The sequence below is a fragment of the Herpailurus yagouaroundi genome, unplaced genomic scaffold (assembly GCF_014898765.1).
Source record: "Herpailurus yagouaroundi ecotype Mexico unplaced genomic scaffold, PumYag 186, whole genome shotgun sequence".
NCBI lineage: Eukaryota > Metazoa > Chordata > Mammalia > Carnivora > Felidae > Herpailurus > Herpailurus yagouaroundi.
Window position 1 is genome coordinate 47,370,381 of NW_024412417.1, and position 16,836 is coordinate 47,387,216.

At 63.6% G+C, this 16,836-nt stretch overlaps 1 protein-coding gene and 1 long non-coding RNA gene across 3 annotated transcripts in view; one reads left to right on the forward strand and one right to left on the reverse strand.

The window, feature by feature from the left end:
* Positions 1 to 9,587, reverse strand: part of TSNARE1 (t-SNARE domain containing 1) — a 156,657-nt gene extending 147,070 nt beyond the window's left edge. Inside the window, exon 1 of one of the 2 annotated variants that reach the window (XM_040494561.1) lies at positions 9,490 to 9,587. The gene's annotated coding sequence lies outside the window, so the exon portion shown is untranslated. Of the gene's footprint in view, positions 1 to 8,860; positions 9,248 to 9,489 lie in introns of those variants that run through there. The other variant, XM_040494562.1, reaches the window with a different exon arrangement.
* On the forward strand, positions 6,640 to 8,628 carry LOC121043054 (uncharacterized). Its single transcript, XR_005796668.1, has 3 exons — positions 6,640 to 6,915; positions 7,106 to 7,234; positions 7,584 to 8,628. It is a non-coding gene; the product is annotated as an uncharacterized LOC121043054 (long non-coding RNA).
* Positions 9,588 to 16,836: the final 7,249 nt, after the last annotated feature.

The window sequence follows — 16,836 nt, forward strand, 5'->3', positions numbered from 1 at the left end:
CTAAAACTGGCAGGGTAAGACCATCTGGACGGGACTCCTGCTGAAGCATCTGGAAAAGGCTAGTCGGACTCGTACCTCACACCACACACCATAACAGACACACGGATGGAAACTTTAAAAATAAAACAGCGAACACTAGGAGAAGACTGCATTGCTTTGTAAACGCGAAAAGCAGCCCTTGTTAACTGTACTCGAAATCCAAAGCCACAATATAAAGGTTGATGAACTGAACCACAGAAGAGCTTCTAGATGGCAAAAGAGAAACAATAACCAGAGAAGGCAAGTGACCTAATGCATCTGACAGTCAAAGAGCTAATTTCCATAGGCTATAGGAAAAAGATCAACAACACGCTTTGTAAAAATGAACAAAGAAACAAAGTGCACAAAATACAAATGACTCTCTGATGTATAAAAAGATAGCACACTTATTCCTAATGAAGGGAATCCAGACGTGTCCCTATCTGAAGCTTGCTCACTGCCGGCACGGAGAGCACGGGGGCAGTCGGGCGCCTCTCGGCCTTCCCGGGGCACAAAACACACTGCGCTCGGGAAGGCAGGTTGGCAGTGTGCCTCATAACCCGAAAAGCATGTCTCTCTGGGCCAGAGTCGGCACTGCAGGGCACCTACCCTGCACACACACTGTCCTCAAACAGGGACGAAGGCTGTTCCTTCCGTAACACGTGAGGACCGGAAAGCACCTGCGTTGGCACCAACAAAGGACTACCGAGTTGATTCTGGGACATCCGTGCTGGAAACGCCCTGTAGCTGTGTTCAAAAGGAAAAAGAGAAGCCCTCTGTGTCAATATAGAAAGATCTCCAGGACATTTTGTTTAGAAGGAGGAAACAAACACCAAGGCGCACAGACTTGTCAGCACATGACTCGCGAGACACAAAGGAAAAATGTTTGGCTGATACTGATATTCATAGACCGGGCAGCGTGTATCAGAAACCAGGAACAGTGTCACCTGTGGAGCGGAGGACGGGGCCGGCTGCCATGGGGGCACTTGGAACTCTGGGCTGCGTGCGTGCTCGCGGACCACATAAACCGTTCGAAGTGCAGAAATGCAAGGGCACCGGAAGGGTTCCCTGTGGTGCATCCACACCGCAGAGCAGGACTCGGTCACGAAAAGAAACAGACTACTGACACATGTGGCAACCTTGGGAAATCTCCAGGGAGCTATGCCAAGGGACAGAGCCAGTCCCCAGAGGAAACATGCCATACGGGACTCCGTTTAGGTGACACTCTTGACGTGACACTGGAGCAAGAAGGGCGGATTGGCCGGTCCCAGGAGTTGGGGGGGGGGGGCAGGAAGATGGGCGTGGCTGTAAAAGAGCCACACGGGAGGGGTCCTCTCGGAGGCAGAACGGAAAACAGCCTGTGCTTGAACTGCAATCCTGGGTGTGACAGCACAGGACGGCTTTGCAAGACATCACCGTGGGGAAGGGTCCACAGGATGGCTCAGAATTCTTTCTCACAGCTACATGTGAGTGTACCATTGTCACAAAATTAAACACGTAACAGAAAAAAGGCACCAGGCTGTCCGTCTCCGTGCCCGGAGTCACTGAGTGGACAGAGCAGGGGCCATATTCAATCTGAGCTGGTTTCCTGAGCACCTGCCTCCTGGAATGTGGGACTAGACAGGGCCCAAGCTCTCTGTGCACAGGGGACCCCCCCAGGAGGAAGAGGGAGGAAGCCCAGGAGAGAAGGGTGGTCTTCCAAATGCACAAAGTCACCTGCCCAGGCGGTGTGAGCATCAGCAGAGCTGGCCACCAAGTCTGGTTTCCTCCCTCGGGAAGCAGGGCGGCACCACTGTCCCCGGTCCCCTGAGGCAGAGCCACTGGAGTCCTTCCGGACAACGAGTTGGGAACAAAAGCAACCCAGCTCCCTTCTGAGCCAAGCGTTTAGTTCCCAGGACCAGAGCCCCAGAGTTCTTTCCCTGTGGCGGGAAGGCTACATTCTCAACGGTGGCTGCTCGGTCAGCCTGGGTCTCTGACGGCACCGAGCCCGTCCCGCCGATCCCTGGGGGATCACCTGGGGGACGCTGTTACCTACGGCAGCGAGAGCCAGCCTGTATCCTTAGGACCCCCACCCGCCCAATCACATCCGCGCCTACACCCGTCTGTCTGACCTCACCCCCACCAACCTGGCCCTCCTCCGTGCTGCCCGTGGGGCCCCTCTCCCACGATGGCCTCCACACCCTCCTGCAGGTGGCCAGAGCCACAGAGGTAGCAGGTGGTCTGCCCCAACGTGCTGTCAGACCAGGAGGCCGGGCACGGCTGGGGCCACAGGGGCAGGCAGCTCTGGCCTCTGCTCCCCGCGTGTACCATGAATGCCGAACCAGGTTCACAACTGTCCCCGGTGACAGAATCCCTCCTTCGGATGCACGGTACTGGAAAGTACAGGTGACACATGAATCCAGAGCTGTTCTGGGTAACGGGAAGGGGCACACAGGGCAGGGGTGACTAGAGCCCCCATGCCCGGTCCCAGTGAGTGATGTCAAACCTGCTGGCCTAGCAGCTCTCCACACTCCAGGCTCCACAGTGCCACGGGGCAGCCGGCGAAAGACAGAGCCCAGATTCCATGGCCGACACGCGGGCTTCCACTCCCAGCTCTGCCGAGCTTGCTTCCGGCCTTGGGAGAACGAAGCCCCCTCTCGCAGTCCAAGAGAAGGGACCTGCCCACTGTCCTGCTCCCATCAGTGACACAAAGACCACCCACCATGCACTCAGCTCACAGCCTGAGGCGCTCCTCAGGGCCCCCACGGCACTGTGCACACATCACCCACCTGCCAAAGGTCCGTGGCGGCCGGCTCACCCCTGTCCTGGGAAGCAGGGAGCTGGGAGTCACCCCTCTCCCACCCCGCCCCGCCCCGGCTCCAGCTCCAAGCAGCCCTCTCCTTTTGCTGTGAGGAGTGCACACGGCACACGTGAGTAACCTGCTCAGGGCTGGCCCACCCATGCTCTCCGTGCCCCTCACAGCTTCCCACCCGCTGGAGATGTGGGGGTGACCCCAGGTGCACCAGGGGCCCAGCAGAGGGTAACAGCCCTTTCCAACTGCTAGCTGGTGCTTGCACAAGTGCCTATCGAGCGCCTACTATGTGCCAATCCCTGCCTGGGGCCACGGGTGACCCAGGGGAGCGCACGGGGAGCCCGACACCACGGGCAGCGAGGAACCAGCCACGTGAGACTCTGTGTGCCCTGCCCTCCCGAAGGACTCAAGCAGGCCCCACAGACGGGGCAGGCTTCCAGACAGCAGAACTCAACCCAGCCTTCACCTGGAGGGGACCACCCGGCAGGGCTGGCACCGGCTGTTCCAGACAGACAGACACACAGCAGAGCTGACATCTGGCTCGGGAGGCCAAGAAGTCGGCCGGGCAGGCTGACCGAAGGCCGGAAAGGTGATCAGGTCAGACGGCGAGGAGCTGCAAAGCCGAGGGAGGGAGGCGGCCCTACGGTGCGAGCAACCCCCAAGTACTGCGCGCAGGAGAGGGACAGACCGACCAGCACCACGCCTCGGCAAGGACAGCCAAGCATGAGGAACAAGCAAGGAGCTCCGGCTGGAGGCTGCAGACTCTCTGGACCCGGGACCAGGAAGGAGGAGACGGGGCTCTGCCCCCACCACCGGCCCACACTCATTAGCACCCTCGCTGTGGGTGACGCAGCAGGGGAAGGAGGTCAGACCTGAGTAATGAGTCCGACTCCTCGACTCCTCGTCAGCACAGCTGCTAAAAGCCGGTGCGGAGCAGGAGCCCAGCCCGGGAAGGGGGCTGTTGTGCTGAGTGGGTCTAATGTGGGGGAAGACTGATTCCGGGCTGCTGGTTCAAAAACATGCCCCCTTCCAAAGACTTGGCTGGGATGGATTATGGATCCCAGTGGAAGGCAGCCAAAGGTGGCCGGGGGGGGGGGGGGGGGGGCACCTATCTCCTCCGTGTTGCCTCTGCCCAGCACCTTAATGCCCCCACTGTCCCTCAGGGTGCCTGTCTGCCCCCCCTCCCGCCATCTTCCCCAGAGGCCATCCCCCTCCTCCGTCACAGCCACCCTGCAGCCCCAGTGTCCCCTGCGGGCCCAGTCTGCACCCCTCAGACCACACCCAGGGTCTGCCCCGGGGGACAGGAGGACACATGTGAACAGGTGGGTGCCAAAGCGTGGCACCAGGCCCCAAAGCCCTGAGAATGCTGACTCAGTGACAGGACATCTTTCCGTGGGTCGGGGAGAGCCAGCCACCAGCCACCAATGAGCTCATTCCATCCCCCCACCCCCTTCCATCCAGCCTCACTGGTCCGCCTCGGCCTCCAGTCCCCAGGCGATAGTTTGCACTTTGACACCTGGATTCCCTAAAGCCCTCAGACCTTTGCCAAGCTCTCCTTTAGAATGAGCCTGATGGCAGCTCCAAATGGGAGAGGGGCCCAGGATTAAGTCTGTATAACATAATCACGGCACCATTAACACGGCCACTAACTCACAGGGCATCCTTCAGGGCGGAGGCGCCTTCCAGTCCCCAAGCAGTGGGACAAGAATGCGGGGCAGACGGGGCAGCTCAGGGATGACCAGACGGGTCCCTTATGGGCCTGTGCCTGTGGATGAGCCACCCAGGCCGGGGAAGTCTCCTGATCTGAGGAACACAAGGAGCCCAGCAGGGGCCAGGCAGACACCAGAGGTCAATAATCAGGGGTGAGTACGGTCGGTCCCCCCGCATTCCTGCTAATCCAACTCGAAAACGACCCACACCTCACCTTCCCCGTCCAGCAGAGCCGGCCCTCCGAAGGGGGGGTCCAGCCCGAGGTCATTCAGAAGGGGGGCACTCCCTCAGCCCCACAGCACCCCCCTCCCCGCACCCTGGGCACCCCTCCCCCACCCCAGGGCTTCAGTGTCCGCCCCTGCGACGGCCCCCGCTGCCCGGATGGCTGCAGGACCACAAAGGGCCAGCTCGGGGACACACTAATGAGGACATCAGTCAGCACGCCACAACTAAGACCCTGAGCTGCCACATCTGCAGGGCCTCACTGTTTCCATAGCAGGATGCTAACTCAGTCAGGGCTGGTCCCAGTCCCCTCTCAGGGGACATCAGAGACAGAAAATAAGACCATTTCCCGTCGATCCATTAAAGAAAACAGTAAAGGTTTACCGGGCCAGAGCTCCGGGCTGGGGGCTCATGGGGTCAGCGTGACGACCAGGCTCTGCTCTCCCAAAGCAGGAGCCCCGCAAGCACCCTGCCATCCCGGTCCCCGGCCCGTGATCCCTCCACCGAGGGGATCTGCGGCACTGTTACACCACCACAGACCCAGCCACATGATACTGAGCCACGGGGCCCACAGGCCTGGACCTCCCACTGCCCCCGGCAGCCTCCCACCACCAGCCCTGGGTGCCATCTGGCCCAGACCCCTGCCCCGCCCCCCAGCCTAGTTCCCCCAGTGATCCTCAGCCAGGCTGGCCTGTGGGAGACCTGCACCCCTTTATGCCTTCCCTCGGGTCTCCTGCTGCCTGCAGCCTCCTTCCCGCCCCCGAGCCCGGATGGCGCTCAGCTTTCAAGAGTCAGTTGAGGCCTCACCAACACCCAGACCCCTTCCCAGGTATGTACCCAGACCCTCCAGCCCCACCCACAGCCACACGCAGAGCGGGGGCCCTCTCTACACCCTCGCTGACCACTCACTGTGACCTCACTCTGTGACATATGCACGGTAGCATCCTTGAGGACGCCAGGAAAGCCGTCGGGGTGGCCCCCAGCTGCTCACCACGTACCCTGAGCCTCTGTGCAAGACCCGGCCTTCGAAACTCCCTGAAGAGTGTTCCACACCTCAGATGGCAGCCCTGAGCAGAGACCGTGGGAGGGGCCCTGCCAGAGATCCTGTGCGTTCAGGCACTGGCCCAGCACACCTGTCAGGACGCCTGCAGCCCCCCAAACTGGGTCGAGTCCTGACGAGGCTTCCCCAAGCCTGGGGCAGACCTACGAGCGGGGAAGGGCTCCACCCAGTGTGCTTTGGGTTTGAAGCCAAGTGTGGAATCACCTTTCCTTTACTTCACACCTGTCCCAACCCTTACTAGGGTTTCAGGCTGACGGGGACAATCCCATAGCTGTAACAGGCTGCGGAGGGCAGCCCTGGGATGCAGGGAACACACGGAACCAAGGGCCCCCGGGAGACACCACCGTCCCTGTTGCTCGGCTGGCTCAGGCACCTGCAAGGCACCGGGTTCAGCTCGTTGGTGAGTCCTGTTTTCTCCACCGGGATGTGGGCCAAGACAACTAACTCCCTTCCTAGGAGAGGTTCCCTGGCTCCACAGGAGCGCTGACCGTAGGTTCCAGCCGGCTCTGTCACAACCAACCTCGCTTCTTCAACAAACAGCCACCCGCAGCCACCGGCTCCAGGCCCGGGCCACAGACGGGCATTCAGAGGTGCGGCTCCCGTGAGTGGGGGGTCGGGGGGCAGGCCGGCTGCATCTGCCACGGAGGCCCAGCTCGGGTGCAGGAGGAGCCCTCCCTGGGCCCCAGGCCGTCACCTGGCAACAGGTACAGTAACTCTCGTCACCTGCCTCCGCACACCCAAGCGGGATCAGGCTGCTCACGGCAGGGCGCAGAAGCACAGGCCGGCACCAATGCTGAACCACCAGTCGTTTGGCCGCGCAGGAGGGCCCCCACCCCGTCCCTTTGGTCTGTCTGCTCTGTCACCCAGGCTGCGGCACGGGCCCGGGGTGGGCTCAGGAGACAGGCAGCGCGGGGCGGCCGGGGGCGCAGAACCGGAGTCCAACAGGACGCCCAGCTTCAGATTACCAGCGAGTCCGTCCTGACTGTCGCCACCCAAACCGGATTCTGACAAACGGCATCGACTCCAGCTGCCCTGAGCCGCACACCTAGTTCCACTTGCACACACACGGCAGTCGGGACGGATCCACTGACCACGCACACAGTGTGTAAGTTAAGTAAGTAAGTAAATAAATAAGTAATTCAATCAATCAATCAGGCCTCAGCCTGGGCCAGCTGTTCACCCCAAACAGGAATAACAACAAGGTGCCCAAACCTTGGAAGCATCGGTGTCCCAGGCTGGATGGGTGGTACCTTAGGACTTCACAGTTAAGGGACTTGGGGCAAGTCTCCTCTCCTGTGCCTCAGTTTCTTCATCTGTACTATGAAAACATAAGAGGCCCTGTCCCGGGCTCACTGTGGAAATGAACTGAGCTATGGAGCCTAAACAGCTGAGGACCAGAGCCTGGCCCCCAGAGCACCACGTGAGCACGGCAGGTACGACTAGTGTTAAACCCCACGACACCCACCCGCCCTTTCTGGCCGACCAAACATCACCGTGCTGCCTGGCCGGCTCAAAGCCCATGACCTGCGAAGCCCCCCTTCTCTGCATCCCCGGAAAGACCCCTCCCTTCTCTGGGACCCCGGGAAGACCCCTCCCTTCTCTGGGACCCCAGGAAGACCCCTCCCTTCTCTGGGACCCTGGGAAGACCCCTCCCTTCTCTGGGACCCTGGGAAGCCCCCCCCCCCTGGGGGCCGGGGAGGAGCCCCCCCCCTTCTCTGGGACCCTGGGAAGCCCTCCCCCTTCTCTGGGACCCTGCAGCACACATCCATCCTTGTCGTTAAGGGCCCAGGGAGTGCTTGGTCCAGTACGAGTCTTCTCTCCCCAACTGGAAGGTAACCGAAAGGTAAGCCGGCCTCCTTGCCTTTAGCTTCCCCTCGTCTTGAACACACGCCCAGCCATGACTGCATTTCTCACCATGCACTCTTTGCTGCCCTGTGTCACCAGTCCACTCTCTCATCGCAGCCTGCTGGGCGCCCACACCACTCCAGACTCTGGGCTAGGCACCCAAGATGCAAGGGTGACCAAGACGGAGGTCCCTATGCCCCAGGGGCTCTCAGCCACGTGTGCGAGATAAACACACACACACACACACACACACACACACACACACACAGACGGATCACTTCAGTGCAGCAGAGAAGGCAAGCTAAGCACCAGGGCCCAGGGCCACGAGCCTGTGGGTGAACCTCATCCAGGGGAGGCAGGGGACAGGAAGGTTCCAAAGGGGATATCAGGAACACTAGGGCATTCCAAGCAGAGGACCTAACTGTCATGTCGGTGAAAAAAACGACGTGGGATGCAGGAAACAAAGCATCCGAACTGGCTGGGTACCTGAAGCAGGCCGTGGAAGATGTGACTGGAGGGACAGGCAGCAGCCACACCCCGACCTTCACCCTGCAGGCTGCAGGGAGCTGGAGAAGGGGCTTAAGGACACCTGCCTGCCTGTGACCCAGCAGACAGCAGCGCCTGTGGCCAGGCACCCATCTCACCCGCACAGGGAAGTCATCTGGACACAGGGCAGCCAGGCCAACGGAGGACAGATGTGGAGGTGGCCCGGCCAAAGCGCCACTCTTCCAGGAAGCCTTCTCGGATCTGCCCATCTCCCACAGCCGCCTGCAATGGCGACTTGGCTCCTGATCCCGTGCTGTCCTGGGCAGGCATTTGCTGCACCAGATTTCTACCGAGGACCCAGAACAGGAGAAGCGGAACCTCACCAGAGTACCCTCTTAAACAGGCTGGACACTGCAAGACTGACGAGCGTCACCTGTGTCTTTCACCCAAACTCGGCGCCCCTGCTAGGGTAGAGTGGAGAACCCCCATCCCTGCCTCCCAGGGACGGCACACACGCGTGGCAGTGACAGAACAGAAGAAGCCAGAAAGGCAGGGAGGCAAACCCTGGCGGGAGAGGTGGTCAGGGGAGCCGCCCAGCCCCCAGAACTAGGAGCAGGGCCGAGGCGGGCAGCGGAGGGAGCGGGCCAGGTGAGGCTGCGACGGCAGAGGCCTATCTCGTCCAGCGGCCAGGCCCGCAGAACTTTTTGCGACGGGGCAGCGTTCCATACCTGTGCCACGCGTGGCTGCTGCCACCACGCCGGACGGCGCCCACGGAGCCCCGGGCCCCGGAGCAGTGAGTGAGGTCCCCGACAGGAGGCCCCAGCTGGGCTCCCACGGCGCCAGGTCACACCTGGTCACCTGCAGACTACTCGGGCGGGAGGACCTCGCGCTCAGAACCGGGAGGCGCCTCGTAAGCCAAACGTGGCTGAGGGCAGAAAGGCGCGGAGGGGCCGCCCCCGAGGCCTTGTGGCTGAGGGCCGCCCCCTGCGCCCCACAAGTGGGAACCGAGGCCTCAGGGAGACCGCGCGCATGCGCCCTCAGGTGGGTCCCAGCAAGGGCGCCCTGGGGGCGGAGCCGGAGCGCCCCCGGCCCTCCCGTCCGCCCCGCCCCCGTCCACCCGGGCCTCCCGCCGAGACCACGCCCCCCTTTTGACCACGCCCCGCGCCGGCCCCGCCCCCTCCCGCGGCCAGCCCCTCCCTCGGAGGCCCCACCCCCTCGCCCCGCCCCCGCAGGCCCCGCGCGCCCCTCCCGACCCCCGACCCCCGACCCCCGCACCCCCACACCTCGGGCCGCGCGCCCTTCCCGGAAGGGCCCCCCTGGCTCTGCCTGGCCCCGCGGCCTGACCCCGCCACCTCACCTGGGCCGGGGTGGTTCGCGGGCGCGCTGCGCTCGCTCTCGGCGGGAGGGGCGGTGCAGGGGGCGGAGCCGGGACCCAAACATCACGTGACGACCTCTCCCGCGCCGGGCGAACGCCGCGAGACCGCCCCCCGCCAGTCCCATCGGCCTCGGCGCCTTGCGCCAGCCAATGGCCACTCGAGCCGCGCCGCGCCGCGCCGTGGACGGCGTGCGCCTCAGGACTACAAGTCCCAAACTGCCCCGCGTGGACGACCGGAAACGGCCAGAGACGGCGGCCGGCTGGGCCAGAAAGCCTTCTCTGACTGGAGCTCCTGGCTGGCGTCGAGGCCGTGGTCCTCGAGGGCCGCACGAGGGTCCCCGGAAACGCTCAGTCCCTTCCCCAGCCCCTTGAGGTGGCAGGTGCGCTGTCACCCCCGAGTCTCGGTCTCCCATCCGTGGAACCAAGGCGGGCGGGGGTGAGGAGGGTGAGGATGAAAGTGAGCTTGGACAAGGCGAGCCCAGCCCTCGGCCTCAGAGGCCTTCGCCCCGGGTGGCAGCCCCCCGGGGCCTCTGCCCAGGAGCAGCACTTGGCCCTCTAGAGACCTTCGTGGGGTCGGGCTCCCTCCTGCACGCTGCCTGCGCCCCCTGAAGAGCTGGACCGGTGGCTGTGTGCCCTCCGGCCCGCATGCCCTGTGCCTGAGCCTGCCTGCCCGCAGGCGAGCCCTGAGCCGCCGCTGGGGCTGGGTCCTTCCCGCCTCCGTACCAGCCTTGCCTCCTCGGCCCAGGTCCAAGGCAGCGTCCTAACAACTGCTGGGGATCAGGCCTGGAGGGGTGTGGGCAGGGTTGTCCCCACACGGCCAAGCATCTCCATGCAGGGGTTGGGCGCGGGCCGCCTCCTGTCCGCCAGGACTCCTGGATCGCCCTGCTCCCTGATGCCCGTGACATTACGGGATCTTCAGTTTGGGCACAGATGTGTGTGTGAACAAGTGCTGGGTACGTGTATGCACAGCACACAAGTGCAAGGGCGTGCACGTGGACACTGGGCAAATGCGTGTGCACGACACGAGTGTGAACACAAGGGTGTGCAGCGGGTATGCTCGGATGGGAGCAGGGGGATGATTGTGTGTGGTACGTGTGTGTGCTTGTGTGTTGCGTGCACGGGTGGGGAGGAAGAGGCGAAAAGAGCAGGCCAGCACGACGTTGGCTCGGATCAGCCTGTGCCGGGGCTGGGCCTCGTGTGCTCACCGCAGCCTTGGGGCCGACGGCCTGTGCCCATTTCACAGGCCAGCCCGACTTCCGTCAGAGCTCGTACCCTGCCCCCAGGACAGCTGGAATGCAAAGGAAGCCACGCAGAGGTCACGATGGTGACTGCTGACCACGGCTTAGGCGCTTCCAGAGAGAGGTCTCCCGAGACAGATGCCCGCCTGAAAGCCGGACACTTTGGCTCTGCTGGAGTGTGAGGCCGACCGCTGGGCTGAACTCTATGGCCCGCAGGACGAGTGACGGGCATCGGCTTCTGCAGGGAGGGTTGTTACCTGAGAGCAGGGATTGGCTTAGCTCAGAGGTCCCCCCCACCCCCGTGTGGATCTTCCCTTTAGGCCTCGGCAGGCGTGTAAGCCACAAGGTTAGGGATGGGTGGAGGGTCTCCAGAAGGAGCCTCCGTGCAGCTCCCACTAAAGCCGCCCTGGAAATTTGCTCTGGCTTCAGGAGCAACACGGGCTTCTCCATGGTTATGCTGGATCTCCGGGTCAAACGCTGTCAGCGTGGGGTCTGCAGTGAGCCACCCGCCCGCACCCTTGCTCTCCATGCTCTGGAGCCCGGCTCCCTCACCCCTGCCCAGACCGCAAGGTTTGCAGGTCCACCCTGCTCCCGTAGCCCTCATCTGTCCATCCATCAAGTCTCGTGAGCACCTGACTCGCTGTGGCCCAGTCTCCAGTTGTCCCTTACCGACAGAACTCCAGTTTTGTTCAGGGCGGGAATGTGCCCAGCGTCACTGGCAGCTAGAGCTGGCCATGTGACCGTCCTGACGGGGGGGGGGGGGGGGTGACGGGAGAAGGCACAGCAGTCTTCAGGCCCCTCCAGAAGGGACGGAGGAGGCCGGCCAGCTCATCTGACTGTCCTGCCTTCTTCTGTCCCAGCCCAGAGTGTGGGCAATGTGCGGAGGACAGCGGCTATTCCGGGAGGAAGAAGATGGGTCCCAAGCCGAGGACGGGGAGCCTCTGCCCCAAGTGCGCCCCCAGACTCATCGTGACGGGAGACACAGGTCCCTGCTTCCTTCGTGCTGCCGATGACACCGTTCCCAGCAGGTAACAACCCCTGTGCGCCTCAGGATGGAACCATCACCCTGGTAGGTGTTGTCCTGCCCACAGCAGGAGGGGTCCCCTGAGGGGAGGCTTGCACAACAGCACACAGAGGACGGCCTGGCGCACGGGGTGGCCTCAAGGGCAGCGCCGAGGGCATGAGTGAGCACGTGAGCTGTACCTGCCGGTCTCCCTTTTCGCGCGGTGTCCCCCGTGTAACTCGGTGAGGCCGGCCCAAGCGCGGGCGACGTAGAGGGCTGGGCGGATCCGGGAGCGCGGGGGTGCCGAGGCTCCTGTGCAGGGGACACGTGGAGAGGGGCACACGCGGGGAAGGGGCGGCAGGGGCCCAGCACGTGGCAAGCGTTTGAGACCGCTCTCGTCACAGCCCTGGGCTCCTAGGAGCTCGACTCCGGCGTGAGACTTGTAACAGCCTCCCAAGGTACTTGACGCCAAGAAGGAGTGGCAGAGAAAAAAGCAAAAGCAAACCGTGAGTGTTGTCTCCGCCAGTCGCATCTTCAGTGAAGGACGGGTTTGCCACCCCTCCTGGGAACGGCAGAGCCCACGCACGCCCCGTCCCCAAGGGAGGGGGCGTCTCCACACCCCGGGCTCGCCACCTGGCAGTGCACTCCCTCCTCTCTCGCCAAATCTTACCCTGCTCTCCGTCACTCATTCATTCAACAATCTTTGCTTCCAACGTCAAGGCAACATGCCAGGCCCCGGGGATACCATACAATTAGATTCAGTTGCTAAGGACAGAAAGCCCCAATAACGTCGGCTGAGACAAAATCGGTGTTTGCTTCTGATGTTGCACACCCGAGTCCAGGCGGGCAATAGGGCTGCAAAGGTGACCTCATGGTCACCAGGACCCCAGATTCCTTTAATCGGGTTGCTCCCGTGACCCTCAGATAAGATCTTCTGCCTTGTGGCCGTCATGTCTGCTCCCCAGCCTGCAGGAAGAACGGGACCCTGGAGAGGCGTATAGGCACGCTCCCACCCCGGTCCTGCCCTTGTGAGGACACCTCCCCGGTCCCCACCCCCTTGGCCAGAGCCGGCTCCCGTGTCGCGGCACGGGAGGCTAGGAAGTGCCCTCATCCTGGGGCCTCGGTTCCCAGCTGCCTCGGAGCCCTTGTGCCTAATACGAGGCGGGGGGTGGCTCCCCTAGCAGTCGCCGTCAGGACACGGCCTCTGACACGGTGCTCACGGTCTGGCAGCCACAAATGGGCACTGGGAACCCGAGTGGTGGCCATGCGGGAGCAGAACGGGGGTCTCGGGGAGCAAGAGACCCCCCCCCCAACAGAGAGGCTGGCATAGGGAAGGCTTGAGGGGTAGCGATTCCGGGAGGGGGCTGCGGGTGTCCTGAGGTAGGCGAGGAGCCTGGGGACGTCCCCGTAGGGCTGTCACACGCTCCTCTGTGCCCACGTCCTGACCCCTGCAGCCACCGCCGACTCCAGAACCCCTGCCCTCCACCACCGCTTCTGCTCCACATCCCCCAGGTGGGAGGGGGCACACGGGGCCGCGTCACCCCGGCCACAGCACACACACGGACTGTGGACACGGCCCTGCCACTCCCTCTCTTCACGGTCGGTGGCACACAGCTCAGCCTTCTCACGCCGGCTCCTGTTTGTGCGGTAGACCCCGGCCCCCATAGGGTGGCACCAGGGACCTTGGCCCGACACCCAGGCGGCCAGCGACAGCTCGTGGTGGGAAGGCGTGAGCAGGAGGTAAGCACGGGAGGGGGTGGGAGAGGCGCCGTGGCCGGGACACGTCCGACGCTCATCTCTGTCCCCCTGGAAGCGGCACAGTTCCCAGCCTCCTGGCGGTGCGGTGGCTCCCGGTGGCCCCCAGACACAGGACCCTGAGCAGAGGCAGGGCTCAGCCTCTCCGGGCCTCGTGCTGACGCACCGGCCACAGGAGGGAGGGGACGGGCAATTGGCTTTCTTGGGGGTGACTGATTTCGGGGCGACAAAGGTTGGGTTGCAGGAGGTGGACAGAGGCAAGGGCACCGCCCTCTGCAGGACCCAGGCTTTCACCTTTCTGAGCCCAGGCCGCACCTGCGGGTTTGGGGGCAGGTGCATCAGGCCGCCACCGTCTCCCAGGGACTCAGTAAGCACAGCAGTTTCACCAGAGAGAGTGGGGGGCTTGAAAATCGGGGGCAAGAGAAGTAGGCGGCAGGGGTGTGCAAGCCCCGGGGGGGGGGGCCCCTCCACTTTGCATGGGGGGCCCTCCCCCAGACTGGGCTTCGGGCTCCTGGGGGTGGGGGGGGCTCGGGGGGAGTTCTCTCAGGGCAAAGCTGGAACGACAGGCCTGGCCGCAGAACTTCCCACGAGTGAGGGGCGGGGGCCCGGGGACGCTCACACCGGAACTAACCTACCTACAGCCTGCAACCCGCTGTGGTTTCTTCCGAGGTGCTCTGCAAACACCACACGTTGTCCTCCTGGTAACGAGTATCCGTTTAGGGGCAGGTGGGGTCCACCCCCCCCCCACCCCCCGCCGCTGCCCTTCTTCTCACTCCGGCTGAGCCGCCGGCCCACTGGCCACAGCCCTCCAGCAGCCCCAGCCTCCCGCCTCCCCGTGGCGCCTGCCCTGGGGTGTGTGGCTCGACCCCTGGTTCCACCACGTGCCTGCCCGGAGGGCCGCAGTCAGACACCTGCCCCGAGCCAGCCGCCTCCTCACGCGTGCGAGCGGCACAGGCCACAGTGTTTCCAACTCCGTGGCGTTAACGGAAGGCTTGAGGCGGTCGGTGCCAGGGAAGCTTTTAGGAGCCCTCAGCCCAGCACCTGGCCCCCTGGCCTTTGGCACATGAGAACATGCGGACGGCACCCTCAGAGCATCTCAGAGGAGCAGAGGGGACAGACCGGACCGGAGAATCCCCTGCTGAGCCATAAGGTCATCGTTAGGTTGTGTGAGGAAACAGCACGCCATTCCCAGGGTGTCGGAAAGGTTTCCCAGAGAAGGGGCATTTGGGCTGGGTGCTGAAGGGTGAGTAGGAGTTTGTCAGGCAGGAACAGCGTGAGTCTAACATGGATGCTGCAGAAGGCTGCCGCATCCACCTCCTGTGTCCGTTTCTGCCCAAACTCCTATTTCAAACATAGCGCTCGGGGGTTGCCCCAGCCCCCACCTCCCTTCCCCCTTTCCGGGCTCACAAACACAGTCCCAGACACTCACAGAGCAAAGGATTGACTTCAGTATGCTCCCCCCCCCCCCCCCCCCCCAGGAGCCCGAGCCCCCAGCCCCCACCGTTGTTGCGCGGAAACATGGTAATGAGATGCTAATGAGCGAAGGTAAAAATCACAGAGAATAGCAGTTTGCAAAATCACAACACTTTGTGCCTCCGGAGGCTTCCCCCCCCGCCCCCCCGCCACAAGCATGCCACCAAACCTCACGACAGCGCCGTGTGTGTGGGCAGAAAGCACCCACGAGCCCCACTTCTTGGGGTTGTTGACGGGGTCCAGGGAGGGCAGGAAGAGGAGCCCCTGGCCCCAGGCCCTGCCCAGGCAGGGCTTCTATTCTGCCTGGCTCATGCGCCTGGTCTGATCTGGGGGAGGGTGGTGGGTGTTCCTCTCCTGGACCACCCGTCACACCGGGGTCACATCCAAGCTCCCTGCCTGGCGTCCCAGACCCTTCCGGACGCTGCCCCGAGCCCACGACCGCCACCTCTGCCCGCACCCCTGGTCTCCACCCAGCCTGGTTCCTCTGCCTGGAAGGTGACTTCCTCCAGCCTGCGAGGCTACCCTCCCCACACTCTCGCCTCTGCTCCTCGGCCTGCGTGTGGGGCCTCCTCCAAGCTTACCTCTCCCACGGCACCAACGGCACCGTCTGCCCCCCCCCCCCAACAGTCAGCTACTTGTCGGCAGCGACTGGCACATGGCTGCTTTTCTTGGTGTTTGTCGAACGAATAACCAAGTGAGGGAATGAATGATGGGCTTCGTGTGACTGAGCTGAAGGGGTCTTGGAGATGGTCTGGACTATTCCAAGGGAGGCTGAGGCCCAGAGGGAGGATACGGCCTCCCAAGGCCTTGGCCCTGAGCTCCTGGCCCCCAGGCAAGCTCATCCTCTCCCAGCTGTGGTGGCAGGACAGGTCCTCGGAGCTGGGGACCCTGCCTTCGCCCTACTGTCTCTCCCACACCCCTGGGTCCTCACTGCTGCCCACGCTCCATCAGTGTCCTCCTGGCCAGAGCCCCTAGCTGTCCCTCCTCTGTCCCGGATACCTGCCCCTTGGCCAGGCTGCGGGCTCTGACGTACAGCAGGCCGGGGGGACTTGACGTACCACCAGGGGCTTCTGCTCTGGGGCTGACGGGCCCTGCACTCCTTCACCTCCAGACCTCGTGGGGCCTGAGTGGGCACCAGGATGGACAGCATCTCTGGCCCCCTGGAGGTCGTGGAGGCCGAGAGAAAGGTGATCTGGGCTGGACCCAGGTGAGCCGCTCCCTCGGCCCCTCCGCAGGGAAAGGGCTGGAGCACACGGGGCTGCAGCTACCTGCCGTTGACCACCAGGGTCCCAGATGGGTCCGTCCGAGGCAAGTGCAGGGGGTCTCTGGGCCCTGCGCAGGCAGGGGTGGGGCCTCGGGAGGAAGGGAGCCTCCATTTTGAAGATCCTAGCGTGGGTTGATCGGGCTCATGGTGGCAGGGAAGGGGGCTGCGGGCAGGACTCCGGGCCGAGGGGCTGGCCGGGCAGAGCCGGGCGGGGCTCCCAGCAGCGGCAGCGCTGTGATGACCACAGCCGGGGGATCCAAGCTCCCCTGGGCCACTGGGCACCACTCTGTTCCACGGCCCAGCCACGCCCCGTGAGATGTGGCTCCCGGAGGCACCCCGGAGCCTTGTCCCGGTTCAGACCTGGCTGCTGCTCTTCCTTGCTCTGTGACTCTGAGAGCAAGTCCCTCTGCCTCTCTGAGCCTCAGTTCCTCCCGGGGAAATGGGTGCCTGGCACCAGCCACGTGGCTGTGACGTACGCAGAGGCTGGCACGCAGCTCTTTGTATTTCGCACCATAACTGGGAAGAAAGGGGAGTGCTGGGCCGTCCAAGACGGAGCGGAGATGAGGCCTGTCCTCGAGAGCCTCACGCACCTGTCC